We start from the raw sequence: 23,342 nt of genomic DNA, 5'->3' as shown, positions 1-23,342 counted from the left end.
GTGTCACAGCTCATTATTCATTGACATTTTTTTAAAATATTAACAGGAAGTGCATTTGTACAAATTTAATTTCTGGTCATCATAGATTGAAAATGTTCGCACTCACACAATATCTAAACGTAAATCATTTTTGAAAATTCATATTGAAATAATTTTGTGTTGGAGACACTCATATGATTTTAATATTTAAAAAATACAATGAAATGTTGATTCCTTTTCAATTGGCAGATAAATGTTATAAGAATAATAATATTGCCATTTTTAATATTTTATACAAGAATTTTACACCATTATTGAAATTAAACTGTTCGCATCCTTACAATGTGCAGAAATATGTCATTTTTGGGTAATTCAAATGAAATCAATATGTCCCAGCCAAACATATGATGCCTATTTTGACAATTTTAACGTTTTAAACAATAATATAAGACCATAACGGTAATTTCAAGTGTTCACACTCATTTAATTTGCAAAAAATCTCATTTTCAACAATTTGGTCTGAAATATATGTATCACAGCCATCAACATAATAATGACATAGACAATTTTAACATTGTTTACAATAATTTTAGACTAATAGGTATATTAAAAGTGTTATCACACATACACTCTGCAAAAATATGTCATTTTGAAGATTTTTGACTGAAATATGAGTGTTGCATCCACCAAAGGGATACTAATATTGCCAGTTTTAATATTTTTAACAATAATTAGGGACCATTATTGAAATTAAAATAGTTCACACCCTTACAATCTGCAGAAATATGTCATTTTTGAGAAATTGGATTGAAATAAATGTATCAAAGCAACACATATAATGCTGATTTTGACAATTTTAACATTTTAAACAATGATATAAGACTATTAAGGATATTTCAAGTGTATGCAATCATTTAATTTGCAAAAATATTTCATTTTCAAGAATTTGGTTTGAAATATGTAACTTATAACAACAATCAACATAAACTTTATCTGGACAATTTTAACATTTCTAAGAATAATTTTAAGAATAAAGTTCATTCACAATTTTTACATATATCTATAATTATAAAAATATAGCATGATTATTTCTCATGCAGCTCGGAGTGGCGATGATACATGTAAACAATGTAAATATTGCATGATTTCAGTAATTCTCAAACTTGACGTTGAGATTCTAAAATCAATATTGATTGCACAAAACTTTCTGCATCCTAATGCATTATATGTGTTTGATAAAACGTTTACTTAATTTTTTTTTTTTTCGAAATGGGGAAAGGCATTGGACAACGAGAAATAAGTCGATGCAATAGGGGATGGAGCAATGGTGAATGTGGCTATAGTGAATAGGGTATAGGGCAATGGGGGATGGGGTATGGGGCAATGGGGAATATGGGATTGGGCAATGCGGAATGGGGGATGAGCCAAGTGGGAAGTTTATCCCATACATGGACTGTAATTTGTCATTCAGCTCATAATTTCAAGTAAACTGTGTGGATTTACAAACCATCAAAAAACAAAAACATTCAACTAGAGGTGATACCTGCAGGCCATTTTTGAGTAAACTATTAAGAACAGTTTTGTATTAAACTCACAAATCCACATTGGGCAGCTGACAATGGCTCTGACTCACACTGTGGCTCTAGTTCTAGCAATGGATCAGGGAAAACTTCATACTGCTGAAATAAGTTTAAGTTGCATGAAACCAATTTCATGAGCAATTCTTTTTTTTACAAAAAGTATTCCATCTCTATACAAAGTAAGCATCTGACTTAAGAACAAGGCTCCAGTAGCCACTGTCAGTTATAATTCAGATTTCAGCAGATGAAAAAATGTTAGTGCTGGTCTTTTATATGCTAGTGTTTAAACTTTCCCATTTCTAAATATAGCTGAGATTAAGAAATCTTGGAAAAACCGAGACTTGCAAGTGTGAAAGAGTTTAAAGCACATTTCTTATGGTTGAAAATTAATTTATTCAGTTTGATAATAATTCGATATTCAGCTCTCAATTTTAGTCAACTGTGTGTATTTACAAACCAACAAGAAAATGAATAACTTCCCAGGAATAGTTCTGCTTAAATAAACAATAAAATGCTTTACAGGGCACTGATGTTAAAGTCAAATCCTTTCGTGGAATGGCACCTTGTAGTAAAATTAATTTGAGATCCATTCACTTTTACTCAAGAAATTGTCCAGCTGTATTGAAACTGCTTGTTTCTGGCCTTTTTTGGCTCCTAATTCTAAAATAGTTAAAGTCTTTTAAAATCTCCAAAATCAATCCAAGTATTCCTTTGGTGGTAAAGCACATTGTAATTTAGTTTCAAAGAGAACACTTCATTAATAGTCAAGTTGCATTGCCTGAATATCAGGAAAATACATGTTTCCGCCCCCCTATTTGGGACCTTGTTTCTAAAATTTTCAAATCTTAACTCCGAAATTAAATCCCAGTCTGACTATTGTTATGTAGATTATTATTGTGGAACACTAACAAAGATATTCCTGTTCTTTAAGTGGAGTTATATATTTGAGTTCCATAAAATGCTTGTTTTTTGTCCCTTTCTGGTATCTTATTCTAAAACGTTTGGATTCATAAGCCACAAAGTCAATATGAAACCTTCCTTTTGCAGATTGGAACTTTTTACTTTTCTTAAATTTAATAAAGATTAAAAGACCACTGTTAAAGTTAAATATTCTTCTAAAAACAAAGTGTCAGTAAAATATGAAGAGAACCATGACAATGATAGCATAAAACAATTATACAACCACACATTTTTTGCAGTTGTATAAAAACCATTTGTTAAACCAGAGGTGATATCTGCATGCCATGTTTGAGCATTTTGCCAAAAACAACAGGTTTAGTATTCAGAATATTAAACTCACAGATACACATTGGTCAGGAGACGGTGGTTTCCCTCCACACTGTGGCTCTGTTTCTACCATATCTCCTCGCTGAAATAAGTTTTTGTTACATGAATCCAATAAGCATAAGCTATTATTAGATAAAATAAGATATTCTTCCTTTATAAAATTAGCAATTGTCTTGAGAACCCTAATTAACTGCAGTGAGTTCTCCACCTACACAGTTTGTAATGGTGAACAGATGTTTCAAATTTCTTTACACTACATACCGATAATTCTTCTTAAATACTTAAGCATTCAAAAATACTGTCAACAACAGTATACCATTCTGACTATAATTGTACTTCTACAGATAATAACATATTTTGATGTCTTTACATTAGTATCACATGTCGCTTTACTCATAGTTGTAGTACAGAATTTAGTACTGAGTAGTAATCAATATTTTGCATCCATTTTCAGATCAATAAAAATCACTTTAATTTATTATCAATTTTACTGTTCCAAGATGTTAGTGTTTAAATAACTTTCCTATTTACAAAATATAGCTGAGATTAAGAAAGCAAGGAAAAACAGACTTACCATGGCACTGACAATGACAACTGTAGCATCATACAATTATACAACCACAATCCTTTGCAGTAGTATAAAAAAACATTTATTAAACGAAATATCTGATATCTATATGCCAAATTTTAACATTTTGTTGAGAAAAATAAGTTATGTATTCAGACTTTTAAACTCACAGATCCACATTGGTCTGTACATAGTTGTTCTGTCCCACACTGTGGCTCTGTTTCTTCCAATGAGTTAAGATTTACTTCTCCTTGCTGAAATAAGTTTTATTTGCATTAATCTAATTACCATGAGCTACATTTTTTTATAAAAAGTATTATATCGCTGTAAAAATTATCTTGAGATCCCTTATTAACTGCAGTGAGACATTATTTATCTTTCTCCACTTAATATGTTTGTAATGGTGAATAGATATACTTGAAATTGCTTTAATCTCCATTCTTCTAAAAACATGATGTTTCCTTTGTGACTTAAGATGTTTTGATGTCATAACATAAGTATCAAATGTCACAATGCAATGCAGAATTCAAAACAGAGCAGTATACCATATTTTGCATCCAATTTCGATTCATAAAAAAATTATACCAATTTATGATAAATTTTATTTAAATGCCATTCCAATTTCCAGGATATGCATGTAGCTTTGATTCAGAAATCAGGTAAAAACTGAGACTAACAGATTTGACAGAGATTATAGCACATTTCTTGTGGTTGGCACTCAATTTATTCAGTTTTTTTCTTCTAATATAAAATTCAGTTCTCAATTTATTTAAGTTAACTATGTACATGTATATCAATAAATAATCCAGAAAAAGAAAACTCTCTTCAAATGAAACATTCATTCAATCAAAGGTCATCAATGGCAATTTTTGACTATTTTAACAAAATAGTCAAAAGGTTTTGTATTCAGGATAATAAACTCACAGATACAGTTTGGTCAGCAGAAAGTGGTTCTGATTCTCGTTGTAGTTCTGGTTCTACCGATAGATCAGGGACTACATCTTCTTGCTTAAATAAGATTTAATTGCATGTATATGGATCTGCAAAGAAGTGTTCTCAGTAATGTAAATGGTGTGATTCCAATTTCATTACAAAGCTAGGTACCAGTAGGCTACCAAATAATAGTTCTGCCTTACATTATAACCACTGAACACATGTGTGATCTTTTGGATACTGTCTATAAAGCTTTAACAGTTTTCTATGATGATGACCACCAACCAGTGTGTTTTTGTGTATTGTATTTTATTTATCTTATTTATTTGTTTTCTTGTGTTTTTTATTTTCATTATTAATGTATAAGCTTTATTTTTTAATACTCAGACTATTGATCAGGAAATCGGTTGAAATGACAGCTCTTAAGTGTGCAAGCTCAAAAGCATGCCCTCAACTTAAAAGACAAATTAAACCACTTGCGATAAATAAACTGATACATTAAAACAATACACTCTCCGCAGCTCTGTTGCTTTTGGTATAACTAGCAGGTCATTATGATATATGTCTATATAAATTTTATCACTTACCATTTCAGGTGGCCTGAAAGTACCTGACACTCCACCAATGATCATCTTTTTCTCTAAAAAATGTCAATTGTTATGTACTAGCTATTAGTCTTAAACCTTCATTTCTAAACAGTAAATGAGCTACACTACTCACTCAAAACCTTCCTTTTGTGATATGGAATCGTGTGATACAATTTCATAGAGATCCACATGTTTACAAGTGCCATTGCCCGGAAACAAACATTTCACTTTGTGTGGTCATCTATACACTAAAATTTTATTATACTAAATTTTATGACATACTTGTTTTTGGTTCCTTTTTAGCACTTGCAAAACAACAGACCATTACACTTGAAATTAAAACTTTTTATAATCAATATAAAATTATTAGTATTCAACTTATTGAACCGTCCAAGTGTTTGCGAATAACAACAACAGAGATGCAGACTTTAAGTAGCACTCCAGCTAAGGATCACGCAAAATGTGATTCATGGGTAAAAAGCCTACATATTTTTATTTTTGATATATTGTTTGAAATGTCATAGTAAACAGAAATAAACATGCGGTTTTACATATAACCCATGCTCTTAGGAGATAAAAATTGTATAGAATGCACTGTAGATTTCAAATTAAGAAAGATAACTCTGTAAATGACACTCAACAGAATCTACTGTATTTTCAATGTCAATTATCTCCTAAGAGCAGGCACATTTGAATGAATAATTACAGATTTCATAGTATAGACCCATAAAACAACTTAATTACAAAAATAAAAATATGTACCCTTTTTTGGTTGTATCACATTTTTCAGATTTTGCATGATTCTTACAAGGACAGCAACTTAAAACAGGAAACATTTTCAAAGTGGACAACAATGCCAATATACCATTAAAAGACCACTAATACATGTATTAGGTTTCAGCAGAGTACCTCTTTTACCAAACACAAAATGTGCACATATTTATGTCAGTGACACCTAGAAGTTTTAGCTATTAATTATTTCAAGTTATATCATTACATTTGGAATCTTTCAAATAACAATTGTTAGTCCAATCCTTAAAAAATGGTTACAAAGAAATTTATTACAATCAGAAGAGTATGCATTTAGTCTCATGACAATTGCTAGAAGTGTTTTAGTATTATACAAGAAAACAGAAATCACCATATAGTCACAAAACTTGAAGAAATAAAATCCATAACTTACAATTATTAGGGAGGAAATTGACTGAATTATTTTTTAATGTCATGTTAATGATAGATGGTCTAAAATCTACTGGTACAAATGAATCAGAGTTAAACTGGTTATCCCAAGATATTTTCTCAAATTTCTAAGATCCTTAGTTTAACTACTCCCATTTATTTCCTGTATGATATGATATATGATTTTCATATAAAACAAGATCATTTGTATATGTTCAGCCATACAAATACATCAAGTAAGCAAACTTTCACAGATATGACTATTAGATTTTGTTAACTAACCTTTAAGCTTTTCAATACATAACTTTTTAAGTATAACACTGCAGCTTTTCACCATCTGAAAAAGATTAACAAAATAACCTGGTAATTACACAAAAATTTGCAATGGTGACAGATGGACGTACAGAAAAACAGACAGAAAGGACCATGTGATCACCATATACCATCCATTTTTAAGCAAGGGTGGTATAAAAAAAGACAAATTTAGCCTTCATTTCGTAAACACAACTAAACTTGAAAACAATCTGCCTATTACATCAGGCTGCCTAATACCTGCCAGCCATACATCCCCAAACTGACTTTTTCGATCAGGTATTGAGATCTATTTAATGTTCTTTCTACCTATCAAGGGTCATGATATACAGCAGAGTGGTTTAAAAGAAGATGTGATGACTAACTTTGTGATCTTGAGGCCTATTAGTAAGATTAAACGAGACAAAATCAATACGCAATATGTCTCCCAACCATAATGTTGGGGGAAACAAAAAGGATAGCAAAATCTCAGGACACCCACACGTAAGATTTAATTGTTCTCTAATAAGGCTCTGCTCTGTTAGTGAACTGTTATATCATACCCAATGGTGTCTGAGATTTCTAAACTTGCATGAAAAAAAGCTGGTGTTTGATTTTTTCCTAACTTGAATTGAGTTATTTTCCAATTAAACGTTTTGAATTGAAATGACCTACATTGAACAGCAGATCATGACAAATCAGTCTGGCCAACGCTATGTAACAACCTGGTGTAAAATATGGTTCACTTACTGAATAAAGTAATCAACAACTGTTTATACTTGATTAAATTAAAATATTGTGGAAATTTCAAACATTCAATGGTAAAATAAGATTTCCCTTTATTTCAATGTTCCATTTTTTCATGATAAAGTACACATATATAGACCCTAAGAAAATCTCACACAGCTAAAAACAGGAACTGTCTTGTCTTTTTGGTAAGAAATAATGCCTTTAAAGCCTAAAAACCTTAATTTCGTACCTGGTGCAGATGAGACAGTAATGTACAACTCATACTTACTCTAATTTTAGATTTTAAGGTGTCTTCTTTTAATGAACAACTCTCTGCAAAAAATGTATACACAATATATTAAAGGTATTTGAAGAGAGTTTCAATACAGAAACACTAACGCTATTATCATGCTTACCATAGAGAAGCCAAACTATCATTTTATCAAAAAAATGTTGTCTTGAAATTTTGTTTTGATGAAACAATAAGTTAACTACAGGCCATATCACCACCAGGAAAAAATACGTAATCAACAACATCATATGGCTTTATAATTTGATCAATTAAAATAAAAAGTAAATTATTTAAAAAAAACTTTATCAGTAAGGTCCTTACTTGTATTATTCGTTAAAAAAATTCAAACAAAAGCAATAAGAAAAATATAAACAATGAGTGTAAGTCTTCCTCACTCCACTATTTTTTTTTATTTTGAATATTTTTATACTATAACCTTACCTTGCAATATTGTCTGAATTCTGTCATCTCCCTTTTTCATCAAATCCTCCTCCTTTATCATAAAATATTATAGTATACATAAGTATTCATAACTTAGTGAATAAAAGTGTTTTGAGTAGTGCAGTTTATTACTAACATATATAGATCAGAAAGCAGAATTAAGAAATGAGGTAATATCCATTCCAACAATGCAAAACAGCTGAAGTCACCCATGGGTCTTAAAAATAAAACTGAAAATCCCCACACCATGAGGCAGTCCTTAGAAGAAACCTCTAGTTGGAGAAAGGGCTATTGTTAGTTGTTACTCAATTTATATAATAAATTATAAACTACAACATAACTTATGACAATAATATTACAGATGATTCATATGATAATCATGTATTGTAGATCATAAGAACTTAGTGAGTGGTTCTTTACTAAGTTTAGACTGTGTAGATATCCATGTCAGAGCTACTATTGGGTAGGTGTAATTGTCCATTACTAAAACTTTGTGAAACCATTTTAATTTGATGGCCAATGTTATCTACTTTTGCTATTCCTTTAGTACTAAAAAGAGGTTGTTATAAAAGAAAGTATAGAAAATTCTAAGTTCCACATTTTTACCTTCATCTCAAAATAGACAATCGAGGAATGTTAAAAAAAAATCTATTAACATGAAAACTTTGTTTATATCGTCAACTATCCTGTTATGGGTAAGAGCATTTCTGATCCTCAGCATAAGGAGGTTACATTAGTGTTGTAAGAGATTACAGGGTATGTAAGTCTCGTCATGTGACTCCATGGTTTCATGAGAATGTGTCTATAGCTACCAATGAAATGCATAGAGATTTGTCATTTACATTGCGTTGAGTTTAGTATTAAAATCAAAAAATCTTTTCACGCAACAATACCAATAATGAATGACAAATACATACTTCTTAATGATAAAAGTGTTAAGACAAGAATGCTACGTGTAGCCATATGTCCCCCGCCGCTGTAGAAAGTTGAATTACAAATGTTTGACACTTGTATAAATAGCAGATTCAAAACTTATGTGCTTTCATAAGTCCATGTGGTGATACAAGCAGGGATTCCAAAACAACAACAATGACAACAAAATTATTTGACTTATCCAAGAACAACTGGGTCCCATCCATATAAAAGCAACTTGGAAGCAAGAGATGATATACTTACCTTCAGCTACTATGTGAAAGATATAACCTTCTACTGGCATCTCTTCATACAACAAAAAATAATGCACAAAAAAAGAATGTGAAAAATGAACAAAGTCCCATAACTCCCATAAAAATTGTCAAATCAAAATAGCGGTTAAGTATGGTAAACTACATATGGTGACAAACAATCCTACAAAATTTGGTCAAATTCTGTTCAGCCGTTTCTGAGAAGTTGCGTCCACAAGCTTCAGACGCACGGATGCACAAATAGAAGATTTTGCATTAAAATACAGCATTTTGAGATCTCGGTAGGAAAAAATAAAATAGAGATTGGTCTTCGGATTTCAATATGTTCTATATAGGAAATTCTGGTATGGAAAACAAAACTGAAACAAGACTTACAAATCTTATTACCTCTTTAAAGATTTGCTTTTAAGGCATAAGCAACTCACACAGTGATTATGTTGTTATCACTCCAATAATTCTACAGTCGTTACCATGACCTAATGTTATTATTATGGAGTATCGGCAGTCCGATTCACAAAAAGTCAGAAGTGCAACATAAGTCCCAAGTTATGATGTCATAACTTATGACTATTTTTTTTTTTTTTTTGGTGAAATTGACCACAGCATTTCCAGAATGACAAACATATTTCATTTTTAGGATTTCTTTCTCTTTACAGGGAATGATTATTGACATGCAGCATAACAGAGGTCTTGCAAGAAGCATTATCTGCTTACACTCCACAAACACCCGAGTTCCTCCTGTCTGTGGTGGAGTGTGCTGCTTGTTTCTATGTTTATTAGCTTTATGTCTGTTTGTTTTTCCATGTATCAGTTCATGTAAAATATTTTTTTGCCAATGAGTTTTTACTCTTTGATATCCCCCTTTGTAATGGCACTTAAAGATACTTTATGTTCTTTGTTGAGTATGTCTGTTTTCCATGTCTGGTCTTTGTCCCTGGATTACATTCTTTTGATTACTGCTATAAACTTGGTTCCCTTGATTACTCTTAAACATTCTTGCTTTTATTTGAAATACTTTATTTTATTTTTTGGCCAGTAGATGTAAACAAGCTGTAACACCCTATGTACTGCTAAGTAGTCACATGAGTAAAACACTCAATTCTGATCTGTTCAGAGCGGGTTTGGTGCCTGACCAGAAATGCACCTGTGGCTGGCATATTGAGGATAGTATCCATTTCTTTCAAGAATGTCCTGTAGATTATCCATAGCCAATCTTCCAGATACTGGTGAAGATCTATGATTTTCATAACTATGATTTTATCTGGTAGCACAATACTTGATAACACCAGCAATGCTGACAACTTTAAAACAATACAACATTTTATTCAGCAATCAGGTAGATTCTGTTTAGAATTATCTAAATATCTTTGGAATTTTTCTAATTTTTCATTATTTATTAATGTTTTACACCCAATTATGATTTTTCCCCCTTTCTGATTTGGACCTACTGTTGTAAAAGGTTAAATTATCAATTTCTGTACACTACACTTGTCATTATTTGTTCAACAATTTATTGTGTGTTATATTCCATGTATTGAGAAGACCACGTGAGTTTGAATAACTCAGGTCAAATCCAAATGTGTTTGTTTGCAAATAAAATATGTTTAAACTAAAAACTTTAAACTAAACTCCTGCTAAGAATAACCCAACTTGTCGAATTCTGTCCAACCTTGAAAAAGGCAACATGTTAAAAGTCATCATGCAAAAGCAATACACTGTGTATACCATATATCTAAGCATTCCTTCCAATTTAGACAGTGAAAACTGTTACAATTTTTTTCCATTATGCATCACCTAAAAAATGATATTTACAAAATTAACATTAACTAAGAAAAATTAGATCTTCTGTTTTCAACAGGTGCCTCTTGCATAAAAACTTCCTAGAGCATGATACGTAATAAAATAACATATTTTAACATACTAAGTCAACTTACAATTTTCATTTTCTTCCCTTTTAACTTCTGTCTCCAAGGTAGGTTTCGGCTCGCATCACCATAATCATACCTAATTTCTTCCCCTTAACAAATGTCTCTCTTTGAATACAAAACTAGATGGGGCCTTCCATCTACCACAATTTTCTTCATAACAGCATTTTGACCTCTACCAATGCTATCATTGACAAACCTTCCCATTTGTTTTGAGAAGGTTGCATCTATGCTAAATGAAGAATGATAAGCATATTTAACAATAAACAGTTTAATGCACATGATAAAAACTGAAAAATACTATTCAGTATGAACACTAAAACATGGTCTTCTCATGGACTTTTTCCAGACTTCTTTGACTGAGACCGATTAACAGTTTTACAAAGAAAATTTATCTTTTTTTTGACAAGACATTAAAGATGGATTCTAAAATGATATGAGGAAAGAATATACCCTATTTAAACATAGAAAATGTGTAAGACTCGGAACCGCGATGGGACGCGGAGGTATGATGGTCATGCTGAAGTGCAATGGTAGTACGCCGAAGTGCGTTTATGATCACGCTGAACTGCGATGGTTAGACATGATTTTTGACTGCCAATAGCAACATGGAAATGTGTTGGCCACTACGTTCATACTTCAAACTACTGAGGAAATTTGAAAAACAAAATTAATAATTTTACTTCATTTTTTTCCTACACCAAGTGGAAATTTGAAAAAAAAACTGGTAGTCTCATTTAGAAGGACAAGTACTCTTTAACATGAACATATTTTGACTAGCTTAGCTCTAGAACGTTTGTGGATAGCTTGAATGCTTCTGTATTAGCGTATGAACTACATGTACTACATAAAACACATATGATCGATAGTACCTGTAGAATTTGCAAATACAAATGTAATGTAGTATTAGACAGCACTTTTTTCTCTGTGTATCATCCTATTCACTGTGGCTAAGGTTATCAAAGAATAATTGATTCTACAGAGGTCTAGATTGGATGGATTAAGGGACTGTACATAATATGAATAGAAACGTGCTAGTCTGGTCCACCAGAACTTAAGTTGTGTCTCTGACATTTTAATACTCTCTTTGAACTCGTATATTGCAGTTTTTATTTCACCTGTCAACTATATAATTCGCTCCACGATTCATGGTGAAAGCATGTCTTACTGTTTCTAAAGGTAAAAATCCATGATATCAAATTTATAAAAAAGAAAATTTTTTTTTCACATTTTTAACGATAACAAAGTTGTCCCGAGTAAATCTTTTAATTATATCTATTACAGTTTGCATGATGCATAACATACGACTTTCAGTATACGCTATCTTTGGTAAACCGTAGCAACAGTTTATGTTTTTTTAATTACCTTCAGTATCGCTTATGCACTTAAAATTCATGGCGAAGTTGAATTGGGTATGCAAACGCACTTCCACGCATTTGCGTTAGACATCCAACATACTTCAGCATTGACCATTGCAGATCAGCGCAACCAACGCACTTTGGCGTCCTCATCGTACTTCCGAATCTTACAAATATATCAGATATTAATCCTTGGAATGACAATTTCTGTTAATTGCATTATTTTTCAGACAAATAGGATATGCAATTAGCATCCAGTGTATATTGTATATTAACTCAAAATCAATGTTTAGCTTCATTCCCTTTAATGCTGACCTTTTCAAATTAAATATTCTGTTAAGTTCACAATGCCTAACTCATGTTATTGAAAATGCATAAAATTACTAAAGTTGCTGTAGTCAACATGCTAAAAACATGAATTTGAAATGCTTGCACATACCTATAATTTTTTCCTCCAGACCTGAAGAAGAAAACATAGCAACCCAATCTCTTGCTATGTTTTTCCAATCTCTGACCTCCCTCTTTATGGGAAATAAGATCCCCGTCATATTCCAACAAAAACTCCCCTTTCTTGAAAAACCTTTCTGCAAACACACCTTTTCCTGTTACAATAAACATAAACAGTAGTAAATAGATAACAGTTAAATGTACATTGTACCTGCTTTTTAGTTTAAGTGTGTTTCATTTTGCAATGATGGAGGTGAAATTTTGTAGACTAATTCAAACCATGTTCTGAAAACATTTTTTCTGAGTAACTTGCCATCGGATTTGTTTTTTACAATAAATATGTTACCACCATAAATTATGATTAAGTCCATATGCACAAGTCAAGGAGACGGAATCTCCTATCTGAAAAAATTATCCAATGGGATGACCTCATAGTAGCCATCTACCCTTTATTCATCATTTAATTTCTGCCCATGCAAGAAGACACATGTGCTAAATTTTGTTGTGAATAATATATAATAATTTAGTAATATTAGAATTTATTTTTATTGAGGAATTTTCCTTTATATTTTTATTACTGGCAATGATGTTTTTTTGGATTGGTCATTACCTTACGATAGTCAGGTGGTTACTCCAAATGTGTCTAGTGAACCAACTGACGTGGGTTAACTTCAGGGACTAACACTACTATTCCACAGACCCTGTTGTAGGATACGGTAACTCTAACAGTATCTAGGCCAGTAGACACCACGGGTTCAGTTTCCTGTTCCCCTGGTGTTTCTTTGGGTCTAAATTTACCAGGTTCTAGGCCTCCAGTACCTTACTGTGGTGTTACTTTGCCTTCCTCAGCTAATAACCCTATGTATTGGTCAAGACATCCCTGGCCTCAGGCTTACCCTTACCCAGGTTTTCCTGGTCAGGCTTTTCCAGGTTTCTGGCCTTATGGTAACAACTTTGGACCTATTGGTCCTCAAACTTTCACTCCTAGTTTGTCAACCCCTGCTCCTTCTGTAGCAGTGCCTTCTAGTAGTGTTACTATACCTACAACTGCAGGTACCTCTTCTGTTAGGCATCAGACTAATCAGGTTATTAACTCTTCTCCCTAATTCGATGGGTTTAAGAACATTTTAGATGACTTTCGTCAATCCATAACTTCTGAGTTTGTTGTTTTCTCCAATCGCCTCGCAGCTTTGGAGAAAAAAGCTAACCAACCAACACCAACTCCTCTATGACTCCACTTCCTACAGTTCACAACTCTGAAAGTGAACACGAGGATAGTGATGTAACATTTCTCAGTGGCCCCAGGTAGTCAGGAAGGTAATTTTTCCTCTGGTGAAGAAGATGAAACTAGAGACCAGGTTCCTCTGAATGTTTCTGTTGGTAATCCTGCTCCTTTTGTTATTGGTCGGTCTCATTCCAATTCCAACAAGACTGCTGAAAGTGAGGATACTCCTTCTTCTTTGAAGGATCTCAGAGATTCTGTCTACTCCATTATAAGAGATGTCAATAAGGTGCCTTTTCAGTCGCCTCCTAAACCTAAGAGACTCACTTCAACTTTTGAGCTTCTTGTGGTATATCTAACGACCTACCTAAGTCTCATACTAGTTTTCCAGAATCTATTCATATGTCCACTTCTCTTCAGATTATCAATGAAGGTATCATAGCAAATGACTTTCATTTTTCCAAGGTAAGAGATTTTGGTAAAACTTCCTTTATTGATCATTTCCGATCAAGGGAATATGATATTTTCAATTCACTTTGGGTAAGTTGGTTCATTCTTGTGATAAAGTCTTTTCTTCTTCTATTAACTTTGCCTATGGACGGACTGTGTCTTTCTCAGTCTGTCTGGTCTAAAACTGAAAATCTTCTGAGAAATGCTTCTCATGTTCTAGGTACAGTAGAACATTATTTGTCTGCTGTAGCCCCCTTACAGAAAGAGTTACTCTTCCTCTGAAGTAAAACCATTTTTATTCCAGGTTGATAAAGCTCTAGGCTCTTCTCAGCTTTTACTTATAGGATCTTTGGCTAACTTTACTTTATCCAAAAGGTTTGAGATCCTGGATAATGCTAAAGTTTCAGACAGCCTGAAAGATTCTTTGATCAAATTTCCATTGAATGACATACTTTTTGGTTTGCCTCTTGAGGAGATTCGGAAGCAACACAGTCATGCTCCATCACCAATAAATGTTAAGGTTTCACTCTCTGGAAATAATTCTAAGAAAGGTGGTTCTTCTTCTGGTGGTTCTTCCTATCCTTCCACAGAAAAGAGAGGAAGGTTTTCACTGAGGGCGTTTCACTGAAGGTGGATAAAAAGTAGTTCAAGGATCACTTACTAACTGCCAACCAGGTAATTTTAAAGGCGGTAAGAGGTCAAATCCTTCTACCTAGGAAGATACCCTCTCGTACATTACAGACAAAACCCAATCCAGAGGGTTATTTTTACGAAAATCCCCTTTCTCAAATCCCAGTAGGGGGGGGGGTTTAACAAAAATGGAAAGATATTACCTGTTAGATATTGTCAGTAATTTGGGGGAAGGGGTTAACTCTAACATTCAAGGAACTACCACCTCTTTCACCAGTTCCTATTCCACTGTCCAACACCATTCATCTGCAAAAAAACATCTCTTTTATCAACAGAGATAGATTGTCTTTTGACAAAGAAGGCAATAGAGGAAGTTCCTGTTTCATAAACAGACCCAGGTTCCTCTTCTCAGATTTTCCTTGTTCCAAAGAAAACAGGAGGAATGAGACCATGGTCATCACCTGTCCATTCTCAACCTTTATCTGATTGTTCCCCATTTCAAGATGGAGATAATTCGGTCTATCAGAGCTTCAATACTTCAAGGTATGTGGACTACTTCCCAGGATTTGACAGACCCTTATTTCCATATTCCAATATGTCCTTCTTACAGGAAATTTCTTCGTTTTGTTTGGAACAACAAGGTTTACCACTTCAGAGTTTGGCCTCTCTACTGCACCTTTTGTTTTCACCAAGGTTGTGCAAGTTGCCGTAGCTCATCTTTACTCTCAGGCCATTCAGATTCATTCTTATCTAAACGATTCTCTTCTCAGAACTGGAAATATCAAATTCAAATAATTCCTCAGGAATTGTTTCTACATCTTTCATGGTGGACCGTTCAGGAGAATACTTTGAAAGGTGAACTTCTGTCTTTCCAATTCCGAATCAGACTCTGTTCACAGATGCCTCCAACCTCTATCTAGAGGTATCTGGAAGGATGTTCAGTATCAGGGGTCTGGAACCCCAACTTACTGAAAGAACACATCAATTTTCTAGAGATGAAAGCAGTTCTTCAGGAAATATCTAAATTTCAACCTATTCTGCAAAAAAGTCTCTTGTTCTTGCATCCAACAATATGACAGTTGTTGCTTACGTAAAAATCTAGGGGGAACTCAATGTTTCAAGCTATTTCTTCTTGCAAAAGAAATTATCCTTCTTCGCAATCAACTTCAGCTTCAGCTAGTAGCTCGTCATGTTCCAGGGAAACTCGATGTCTTAGCAGACTCTCTATCGAGAACTCTAGCCCCAGTGAATACAGAATGGGAACTTCTCAAATCAGTGTTTCAAGCAATAACTCTTCATTGGAGGTCTCCTGTATCCAGATCTTTTCGCGTCACTTCTCTCTAGAATAGTTTCAAGGAGAGAAGCTTTTCTGAGCGAGCAGCCAGACATTTCTCTCAAGCAGTCAGGGACTCTACCAACACTGTCTACCATGCTAAGTGGACAATCTTCAGTAGCTGGTGTAGTGAGAAAGAAACTGATCCTCTCAAAATTACTATTACTGTTCAGCAGTTAGCTGAATTTCTTATCTATCTTTTTGAAGATAAAAACTTGTCTCCTTCAACAATTAAAGGTTATCGTTCTGCTATTTCCAGAACTATCCACTTGCCTGGTGGTCCTGATTTTGGTAGTAATGAGTACATTTCTCTTTTGGTTAAGAATTTTACTCTTGAAAATCCTAGACAAAAGGTTTTAATTTCTTTCTGGAATTTAAGTTTGGTTTTATCATCTTTTAAAACCATTCCTTTTGAACCAGCTGGAGAAGTAGATATCAAGTTTTTGTAATACAAATGTTGTTTTCTACTGACAATAGCTTCAGGTAGAAGAAGCAGTGAAATACATGCTCTTTCTATTTCTGATTCATGCCTAAAGTTCAACAGAGTTCAATTTTTAGTCACTCTTTTAACTGACCCAGCTATTTTAGCCAAAAATCAGATTCCTAGTAGAGGTTCACAACCAATAGTTACACCTTCATTGCCTATTGATTCTACTTGTAAACTGCTTTGTCCCATCAGAATTTACTTATTTATTTAAAAGAACCCACAGTATTAGAGCTAAAGCTAATATATGTACTAGGATATTTATTCCCTTTAAGAAAGATATTAAGGATTTATCAGCAAAAACGATATCTACCTGGATTTGTAAGACCATTCAATTAGCCTATAATTCTTCTAATACAGAATCTCTTTTTTGGCTGAACATTAAAGCCAATGATGTTAGAGCTATTTCTACATTTTGGGCACTGTTTAATAATATTCCTTTAGAGGAAGTTTTATCAACAGGTTTCTTGAAAACTGAAAATTCCTTCATTCCTCACTACCTAAGATCATTATATCCTAAAGCCAAGGGTTTATATTCATTGAGACCTTTGATAACTGCTCAAAGAGTTGTTTTACCTCCTGCATCTTCTGGTTCATGGGATTCAGCTTTACATTAGATTCTGTGTTTTTTATTAATTTTAAAATTTAATCAGAATTTATGATGGTAACATATTTTTAGATAGAGGAGTCTGCCTGCTTGACTTGCACAGATGGACTTACTCAGAATTTATCATGGCAAGTATTTATTTTATTAAGTCCCATTTTACTTTAAAAATGTTAAATTTTCTTTTCTATTGAAATTTTTTTTTTATCAGGGCAAAGTTTTTGCTCTGCACATCTATCCCAGATTTTACATGTATGTATTACAGGGCAAATTAGAATCCAGTAGGCAGAATCCTCCCGGTGGAAATCAAAATTCCTATTTCTCCTAGTAAAAATAGGAATTCTGCTTTACACTGATTTAAATCCAGTACAAATCAGAATTCCAATTTCTTCTAGAACAAATTAATTGTTCTAGGAAGATTTCAGATGAATTGTACTAGAAATTTAAGTCAGGATTCTGGATTGTCCTGGAATTTTACATGTAAACTATAAAGTTTGTTTGAACACTGAATTCAAACTACATTTAATCACAAGAATATAATAAGCTTTCCAGCCACTGGTTTCTTTAGTGGTTTTGTAGTAGAGTATGTCGAACAGATTTCAATAAATAAGCCAATAAGTGGATAACATATTCCACCATAACTTGTTTTAATGTTTAGTTCCTACATGACTCTGAACATTTAATCCCTAGTTACTACAGGACAGTCTGTATTACCACACGTTAACATATCCTTTTCACTTATGGTTGTTTTCTTAGTGTTGTTTATTGCCCAGTGCTTGAATTTTGCTCCTTTATTCATTTTGAGTCCCTTTTCAGCATCAAGACACTTTAAGATCAATGCATATTAAACTCCTGACAAGACAAACTTCTTCCTGTCATATTTTTGTATCAAATCATCCTCATATTCAAAGAATTAAAAGACAGATCATGGGGAATAACAAATTTGAGATCAATAAAATATCTTTACTACTTTTTTTTAAATAAAAAATGCTAAAACATTTATCATTATATAACATCAACACACTTTCAGTTTTTTCTTATTTACATGTATTATAACTTTTTATCGAATGTTCACTCATTTAAGTCAGGACAATCTGGAAATCCAAATCCTCCTAGGGCAAATCAGGATATCTCAATTTGACCTAGTAGAAATTGGAATTCTGATTTGTACTGGACTTAAACCCATGCAAATCAGAATCCAATTTCTACTAGGACAAATTGGAATTCCGATTTGCCCTAGGAGGATTCTGGATTGTCATTGATTCCAGTTTACCCTGTAACACACATTAATATTTGAAGATTTAGCTCTGTCCAACTGAAACCAATCCTTAATCAAATAAATTTGATGCACTGGATAACCCACTAAGGTTAAACATTTAACAGTTGGGGCAAATGTGAACACAATATTTAATCTTGCTACATATCTGAATTTGGATTGTGATTTATAGGTAAATGTTTAATACAGGATATGGTGTCAACACTTGCAATATGACTAGTAATATGACGTCCTATTTTTTAGCCAACTTTGGTTCCCATCAGTTGGGCTGTTTTTGATAAGTGCATAGACAAAAGTATATGGGAAAGAAGAATGATTAAAGTTAGAACAAAAACAATATGTTCTCTAGCTACTACATTTGGGAAACATAACAACTGAAAGAAGCTTGGAGCCAGAAATAAACTATTTAAACACAGTCCTATGCAAATAAGTGTACTTTTGAGCTTAAGTACTAGTCTGATAACTTCATCAAAGCTTCATAAAGCTTTGAGGTAACAATTTCGAGTCATTTTATGAAATGGTTCACAACAATATACAGTAACAGTAACAAACTCTTTAATTCTTGAATTCATGATTTATAAAAGGGAAAAATCTATCAAATTACACCAAATTTTACCTGTTTTGACATTCAACATACATGGATTTTTTTTAACACTTCTCAAAAATCTCATTTTCAGTACTTTTTTTGTACATTCTGCCTATATGTAAAGTAGCCCAAGTCATTAAAAGAACCCCAAAATTATCAGTTAAGACTTTAATTAATAGAAAATATCAAAAGCCATTTTTTTACCTAAGCAAAATCATCCAGTGCTTTTGACATTGAACAATGTATTACATATTGTCTGAACCTGTGTGACAGTTATATATCTGTCAGTACACAAACAAGTATCATCCATCTATTTGTTAAGCATTTATACACTACATTATTGGTTACAAATGTTTAAAGTATTCTACTAATGAAAGCATATACTGTTGGAAAAGTGAAAAATGGCTAAGTTTAAGACACTAAAAATGAAGAAAAATAGATGTGTCACCATGACACCAATACCCCAACCTGCAGTACATTCAGTTCTCCATAAAAAATTAACAAAGCAGAACAGAACTCAACCTCTGTGTGTTATTCATCAATATAAACCTGCATACAAAATATCTGATCAATATTTCAGGGCATTTAGAAAAATAAATTTGTGGAAAACATTTTCTAAGTTCAAGAGGCACCATAAATAAAATCATTGAACTAGAACAATATTTAAACATGATCAGTAACTCATCAACATACACCTGTTTATAAAAATTCACTTCAAAGTCTCACTGCGTTTAGATAAAAAGTCCAGAAAACTGGTCATACAGTTATTTTTCTAATTTAAAGGAATACAACTCGGAACTGTAAATCATCAATATACACCTGTATACAAACATCACTTCATTGTCTAAAGGTGTTTAAAAACAAATTCTGGAAAACTGGTCAAACAGTAATTTTTCAGATTTAAAGGGCACAACTCCTTCAAATATCAACAAACCGGAAAAAAACACAACCTGATCTGCAACATACCAATATACACCTATTTACAAAAAATGACTTCAATATGACAATGGTTTTAGAAAATAAATCTGGAAAGCTGCTTGTTACAGAATGGCGGAATGATTGAATGATGGGCAGATGGACAAGAGTATAACTACATGGAGTGGTTGGTGGCATAAAAATGGTTAAGTTTCTTTTTAATAACATGTGCCAACATTCCAAAAAGTTTGACTGATAGAAGGGTGAACTCACAGATAGTAGGAATGATGGACATAGCCAAGTCGCTACTAGACATGCTTTTACTCCTGATGATATTAGAAATAATGTGAATAATCCCCCTTGCTTCAAATGCAGTTAAATGTACAACTCCTCAGTTAAATTATCTCCATTTGGAGCCTTCAGACAGAAACTGGATTCCTTCTTGCACATCTACATATGATGTCCAACCTTGCTATAAAATTTCATCAAAATCACTTGAGCAGTTTAGGCGGAGTTGTGCTAACGAGGCTTTAACATCCAAAATCTTTAATTTGGATTATCATCCATTGGAGTTCTCCAACAGTAATTATATTCCTTCATGCACATCTAGATATGATACCCAACCTTCCTATAAAACTGCACCTAAATCCCTTGTGCAATTTGGGAGTTGTGTTTTTGAGGTTTAATATATAAAACCCTTAATTTGGATTATCTCCCTTTTGAGTTGCCTGACAGTACTTATATTCCATCATATACATCCACACCTGTTTCCCCACCTATTTATAAAGTTTCATCAAAATACCATGAGGGGTTTAGAAGGAGTTACAAGAACTTATAATGGATATCTTTGGAAGTATGGACAGACAGACAGATGGGGTGATTCCTATATAACATAAAACAATGTACTGCATGACAGATTATTGCAGTGGGTGTAACATTTTGAGATTTTGTGGCAAAAAGTAAATAAAAAATGTTTGTGCTTTAAGTACTTTAGCCAAGGTTAAATATATGGCAGAATTTATTATGGCATTTTTTAGACACTCAGCTAAAATACACCAAAAGAAGTGAGTTGCGAAAAATTATCTACTATAGGGTAAGCCATTTTTAATGGGGTAGGGGGAAATATATAGCCTTTAACTCTAATACATGTACCTCATCTCACATGATACCATACAGATATTATTCTTCAAAAAGAAAGAGAATAAATTGCTGATCATGTGACCAAAATGAATAACAATTCAAAGAGTGGTTTCGCATGAGAGGATTCTCTAGAAAAGGTCATACCATACAAAGATTGACCAAAAGTGAAGTCATAAACTCATTTAGAACTTTGTATAGGCGAGTCCAAAATATTTACTTACCAATTATATCATCTATCTGTTTAACGACTAATCCATCACGGTCTTTTTTCATTCTAATAAAATGTTCTGCTTCCTTTTCAGGAAACAGCTCCTGTAACAGAAAAATATAAACTTGTTAAGAAATAGGTTTAGATGGGTGCTAAGGCCTAAAAAAAAATTTGTGTTTCCGATAACCCGACCAACCTTAGTTTGTGACCCCTGACCCCATCTTTTTTATGGCGTCGCCAAAAAAAAAATCTGGAATTTCGGCGTTTTCCTTCACCAATTTGCATTTTATTGTATTTAAATTGCTCTCCCATGTGGAGACCCATTATCACCATAAAAACACTATGGCGAAGGCCAGTGTGAGTTCATTATTTGCAATCAAACTTGCGAAATGTCAGCACTTGGACACTAAAAACCTACTGAAATGTTTGGACAGATGTTCTCTGTTCTTCGGAAATAACAGCTTCAATGTCTATATTGTCACTAAATGTTCTGACACCAATAGTCTCCAGACCGTACTTTTGTTTAATACTTTCTATTTTTCCTATATGTTTAACTAAATTTTACCCAAGAGTAAGGTAGCTCAAATTCCCGTTACCGTGGACTACTAGGGGACTGCTATTTTTTATCTCTGCAGTGCCTAACTAGAAATACTTTTAACAAGCCTACAAAGAGAATACCCCCGTTTCAAATGGACTTAAATGAACTTTTGTTGGATTATCTTCTTTTGGCATCATTCAACACTAACTATATTCCTTCATGCACATCTAGATACGATACCCAAGCTTCCTATAATATTGTTACAAAATCCCTTGAGCAGTACAAGAGTTTCACTTATCATGTAAAACCCTTAATTTAGATTATCTCCCTTTGGAATCCTCTTGACATTAATTCTATTTCTTTATGCACATCTACATATGTCATCGAACCTTCCTATAAAACTTGATCAAAATCCCTTGAGACTGTCTATAATTATTTTGACAGCCAAAATGTCTGGTTGGGAATTTGACTAACACCTTACACTCCAACAGAATATACTGACTGTCTAAATAATCATAGATGGTCACCTGGGAGCTTTTTACTTGTAATTGATATAATTAATAGCCCAATTACAAAAAAATAATTTTCCTCATTCATTCAAGTTTGAAATTTACTTTTTAAAAAATTAATGTAAGATGACACTGTATAACAGTAACACCTCTTTTACTCATAATTCCTGTTGTTTATTGTGTAATACCTATCAATTAGATCACTCGTGAAACCCCATTTTCAATCACGATACAATAAAAAAAATTTTAAAAACCTTGGTGCATAGGAAGTGGTCATTTTTTTCAAAAAAATATCCTACAATATGGCATACCCACAAAAAGAATGCATTAAACTTCTAGCCCCTTTATGATGAGTAAAAGTGCAATAAAAAATTCAACTTCCAAAATTTAAAGTAAAAAAAATTAACAAAGTCATCAGTGAACAGGAAGTTGTGGTATTTTTCTGAAAAAAGGATACTGCAATATAGCATTCTAATAGAAAGTTGCTGAGAAAACTGTGAAAAAAAACTTGTTAGGGATAGAAACACAGACAAGGGTAAAACAGTATTCCACTCTCGCCTTAGGAGTGGGGGTATAAAATACAGACAGGAATCCTGGATAGTGAAAAAAAAAACAAAACCTATAGGATTTTGTCTCAACTTATGCACCACTTTTTATTTATGGACAC

General features: G+C 32.9%; 1 pseudogene; it reads right to left on the bottom strand.

Annotated features, from left to right (window-relative positions):
• Nucleotides 1-23,342, bottom strand: part of LOC148600555 (uncharacterized) — a 42,763-nt pseudogene that overhangs the window by 4,832 nt on the left and 14,589 nt on the right.

This window comes from Perna viridis, chromosome 13, assembly GCF_037379345.1.
Source record: "Perna viridis isolate PV_CMFRI_1.1 ecotype Kerala chromosome 13, ASM3737934v1, whole genome shotgun sequence".
Classification (NCBI taxonomy): Eukaryota; Metazoa; Mollusca; class Bivalvia; order Mytilida; family Mytilidae; genus Perna; species Perna viridis.
The sequence above is the reverse complement of the archived record's forward strand: the minus strand, read 5'-3'. Positions and strand labels throughout refer to the sequence as shown.